The sequence below is a fragment of the Capsicum annuum genome, unplaced genomic scaffold (genome assembly GCF_002878395.1).
Source record: "Capsicum annuum cultivar UCD-10X-F1 unplaced genomic scaffold, UCD10Xv1.1 ctg72410, whole genome shotgun sequence".
In the NCBI taxonomy this organism is placed as follows: Eukaryota; Viridiplantae; Streptophyta; class Magnoliopsida; order Solanales; family Solanaceae; genus Capsicum; species Capsicum annuum.
This window is the reverse complement of record NW_025882324.1, coordinates 329-5,646: the sequence shown is the minus strand read 5'-3', so window position 1 is coordinate 5,646 and position 5,318 is coordinate 329. Positions and strand designations below refer to the sequence as shown.

Genomic DNA, 5,318 nt, shown 5'->3' with positions numbered 1-5,318 from the left:
CAATCATAGCCCTCTCTAAGACATAGATTCTATCTTGAGGATCTTTTCCTTTTTCTTGAAATTGAAAACTTTTGCCCAAGAGGCAAAAGTTTATTCTTTAATTGCACTTAGATTATTAACATATATGCAACTCTTGCCTCATGGCAAGACTTTAGAAAATTGTTGAAATTGAAAACTTTTGCCCAAGAGGCAACAGTTTATTCTTTAATTGCACTGATTAGATTATTAACATATATGCAAATCTTGCCTCATGGGCAAGACTTTAGAAAATTATTGAAATTGAAAACTTTTGCCCAAGAGGCAATAATTTATTCTTTAATTACACTAATTAGATTATTAACATATATGCAACTCTTGCCTCATGGGCAAAACATAGTCAAGAAAATTATTAAAATTGAAAACTTTTGCCCAAGAAGCAAAAGTTTATTCTTTAATTGTACTGATTAAATTATTATCATATATGCAACTCTTGCCTCATGGGCAAGACTTAATTTAGAAAATTGTTGAAATTAAAAAATTTCGCCCAAGAGGTAACAGTTTATTCATTAATTGCACTAATCAGATTATTAACATATATACAACTCTTGCCTCATAGGCAAGAGTTAGTTTAGAAAATTGTTGAAATTGAAAACTTTTGCCCAAGAGGCAAAAATTTATTCTTTAATTACATTGATTAGATTATTAGCATATATGCAACTCTAGTCTCATGGGAAAAACTTAGTTTAGAAAATTATTGAAATTGAAAACTTTTTTTCAAGGGGCAACAATTTATTCTTTAATTGTACTGATTAGATTATTAACATATACGCAACTATTGCCTCATGGGCAAGACTTAGTTTAGAAAATTGTTGAAATTAAAAATTTTTGCCCAAGAGGCAAAAGTTTATTCTTTAATTGCATTGATAAGATTATTAACATATATGCAACTCTTACCTCATGGGCAAGACTTTAGAAAATTGTTGAAATTGAAAACTTTTTCCCAAGAGGCAATAATTTAATGTTTAATTGCACTGATTAGATTATTAACATATATACAACTCTTGCCTCACGGGCAAGACTTTAGAAAATTATTGAAATTGAAAACTTTTGCCCAAGAGGCAAAAGTTTATTCTTTAATTGCATTGATAAGATTAATAACATATATGCAACTCTTACCTCAAGGGCAAGACTTAGTTTAGAAAATTATTGTACAAATGTTATACTGTTTAAATTGAAAATTTTTGCCCAAGAGGCAAAAGTTTATTCTTTAATTGCACTAATTAGATTATTAACATATATACAACTCTTTCCTCATGGGCAAGACTTAGTTTAGAAAATTATTGTACTGTGATTATAAACATCAAATACAAATTGTTACTAATATTCTTTTGCTCAACACAGGTTTCAATATGCATTTTTTGCTTATGGCACTTCAATCATTGAGTTACATGTTTATCCCAAATAATATTGGATGAGCTTAAATAAGGATCTAGTTAATAAATACGTTGGTCCAATATGCGAATTTGTTACCTCTCTCGCACTAGTATTATTGACATTGATACTTCTTATTCTCGAGACCAACTGATAAAGTTATTATTTTAGAGGATACATACATACATATATATATATATATATATAAAGTGTGTCCACCAAGCTTCTAGTCACATTAGTTGTTAAGTGTATTATGTGTCCAAGCTTCTAATCACTTAAGCTTTATACTGTTAAGAAGAAATTTTAACTTTCTAATGTTTGTATTCAAGAAAAAGTATGGAAAGCATGATATTTCACAAAATACCAGCAATTTCAAATAATGTACATGAAAAAAAATAAACACGTGGTTCTCTCAGTAGCAAAAGAACTCCAAAACACCCTTCCCCAGAGCCTGGGGCAACATATATTGCGCACACATCAACAATTTCGTTCAACACAACTACTGGCAAAGCATGTCGTTCCCCCTCATGTGTTCTTCTTATCCTAGAACCAGGCTTCTAACAGAAAAGAAGCTGGTTCATATCTTGCAGCATTGCCATATTTAAACATGCTATACTTTTGGTGCATGCCAGTAAGCTTCCCAACTGCTGTCTTCTGATGGAAAGAAACCATTAATTTCGAGCATTTCCTATCGTAGAAAATAAGGCACACAATTACACATCTTTGTCTATTCGATAAAGGGATGTACATTTACAAGTATCTTTAAAAAAATATACTTACAAAATTTGATTCTTGTCGTAGCTGCTATGCTTCTCACAGGTTGTGTTCCACTCCCTGGAGACACCGAGAGTGCACTGAGCAGTAAAGCAGTTGCAGCAGCAAACATTGTTGGTGGAAATCTAAGCATTTCGTATTCAACCAGACATAGCTCGATCAAAAAGAAAGACACGATCTCTACCTGATTTAAACAATGACAAAAAGTTGTATGAGTAGTGATTCAGATTGTTGCGTTACTTCTTCATGTGACGAAGATGTTTAACCGACCTTTTTATCAGACTGAGTGGCTTTAAGAAATTGCTGCATAAACACATAAGTTGTAGGTACTGTCATGTTGAACTGTAAGGCATTAACCATCAACTTCTACTGTGGATAAGAAAACGATTGAAATTATTTAGCGAAGAAGAACAAAATGGAGATACAAGTCCTGATAATGTAAGATTTTGGTCTTTAAACTAACCATTTCAAGCACTTTTTTTCTGGCATAAGCCTTGTCAGAGAACAAAATTAGATCCTCCACTACAGGTACAAAAACCTCTTCATACTTGAAGGCAAGAAGCAAAGTTGTTATTCCAACAAGCTGAAGTTTTTTCCTAATCACTGACTGAACTGCCAGGAATCTATTGATGAGATTCATAGTCAAATACAAGGTCTCCACCATCAGTTTAAACTCGTAGTGAACCTATAAATTGGATTAGATGTTAAATGATACCTAAAATTATCACATTCTTCTTCATAAAATTCAGAAATGACATGCAACAGCAAACACTATATACCTCAATTAGTTAGTCAATAAAGATGCCTCTCATCCTCTCATTGATATCAAATTATTGTTCCATATAGTTTGAAGGGATGCAGCCAGCGATCTGCAATTAAAAATGACATTAAAGGAAATGGGTAAAAATACACCTCCATTTCTTTCCAGATTTTCAATTAAAATTGAAACAGTAATTATCCTTGATAGAATAGCATCACAACAGAAACAACCCAAGTATACCCTCCATGTGTCTATATATCCCATGTTCTGCACCTATTATTTTACTGACTAAAAATTGCAGTCCATGTTAAAATTAGACTAGCTTTTGTGAGTAATTTGGCAATCTATTAAGCTTGATGAGATCCTATCCAAAAGAATTAGATAATCAGTTAAAAAATATGGGACTTTTGCTAACTATACACGCCATAATCCTAATGATCATGTACAACAATAACAACAAACCCAGCATGTACAAGTTGTAAATAAAAAAAAACTTCTAACAAACAAATAGAGAGAGCGGAGATAACATCTCTACCTCAGCCTTCTTGTAGTAAGCATAGATGTCATCAATGTATTCCACTACAGTGAGTTCGTTCTTTTTATTAGAACTATCTGTGTCCATAATTGACTAATCTTCTGCATCTTTCATCTCAGTTTCCTCATCTTGAATCAAAGATTTAACACATCAAGGGAAATCCACAAGAATTATATTCATAACCAAGATATATAGATCATATAAACTTACTATCCTACCAATTTCCTCCATCATTGCTTCAGTATGCTGCACAATATTGGTACGTCAGAATAACCAGTGGCCTTGTAATCTTTAGGATCGATAATAATGCAGTTTTCTATTTTATTTCTAATTGGTGCCACTGGGATTGGTGGCTTTGTTATCCGTGGATATACAATGTTAAAAATAGCTCAGTTATAAAATAAACCAGGAGGGGATAGACACTGTACCTCAACTGCTGATTTCTGTTGTTTGTTCGCAATTTGTGTAGGTAACTTCCTGAAATGTCAGTAACCCCACATACAAATTAAACATTACTCTATCTTCAACTTCAACTTTATAAATTCTACGGTAAAGCGTCTACTTAGTATCATGCAATCAAGAAATGAGCCAAACCTTGTGATCGGACGATGAATCGAAACAGGAGGGATCTTGTTAACAACATTGGCTTTGTTTCTACAATGAAATAAAAATAAAGTTAAAACAGGTAGACAAATTAAGATTAAACTAAAAATCGAATGACCCCCTTTCGCCCCTCTAACTATACACTTGGCTCTACTAGTGAATAGAAAAGTTACAACTTTACACCAAAGTTACAAAGATAGCAGGTAGATATTAGCCAATCCAAATATAGATTAGGATAGCAAGTGATAATACCGTGTCATTCAAAAGTCCACCACAAATTGCAAGTGAACAAAATCACTCTTTCGAATCCATAACACAAGAGCCAAACACTAAACATTCGGGCAGTGCATTTTTTTCTTTAACGTATATATTTTTGACACTTAAAATACATGAAAAATGAATACAATTAGAATATATGCATTACCATAAGCACAAAAATGACAAAATGAAAAGCTTAAAGATAGTAAACCTACCATTTCGACGTATTCAATCCACACTCGATGAACGTTCAAAAATCAGTGTTCAAGCTCGACAGATTATCAAATGCTTCAATGTCACTGATGAAAGGATGCTTCTGATAAAAAATGGGTTGCGAAGCATCTGAATCAAATCTGCCACATATGGTACCTAATTTCATCAAATTTCCAAAAAATCCTTTCTCTAACAATGACAACTGTGTGTCATTCAAAAAGCTCGTTATCGTTGTATGATAATTTAAATCCCCTCTCCAATGGAGGTCTGACTTGAACCAATCATTAGGATCAATAAAATACTCGACACGATTTATCTTGCTAGACGTGATTACCAAAATCTGTAGAGTTATAAAGATAAAAATAACTATCAAATTAAAAATTATATAAAAAAAAGAATCAAGTTGCAAAATAAAATTTATCGAACAAAAAATTGACCCAATGGCTACACAAAACACCCAAAATTCAAATCTAAACAGCCTACTGATTGGACAATAGTGAGATCAGTGAGTAGAGAAACCACCCAAAACGCATTTTCATCAAGGTGATATAGATAGAAAAAAAATAGAGTTTATAAATTAATCTATGCATTATAGAATGTGATTCACGGAAAAGAAAAGTGGTTTTCAGCTCAAAAAAATTGCTAGGTAACAAATATTTCAAATGCATGCAATAAGATTAAGATAAAATGAGAGAAATTACCTAAAGTGCAGAGAGATGAATGGCAAAATCAAAAACCCTAAAGTTAGAATGCAATTACACCAAA

General features: G+C 32.3%; 1 pseudogene; it reads right to left on the bottom strand.

Annotated features, from left to right (window-relative positions):
- Window positions 1–1,953: 1,953 nt before the first annotated feature.
- On the bottom strand, window positions 1,954–4,133 carry LOC124894262 (annotated as a pseudogene).
- Window positions 4,134–5,318: the final 1,185 nt, after the last annotated feature.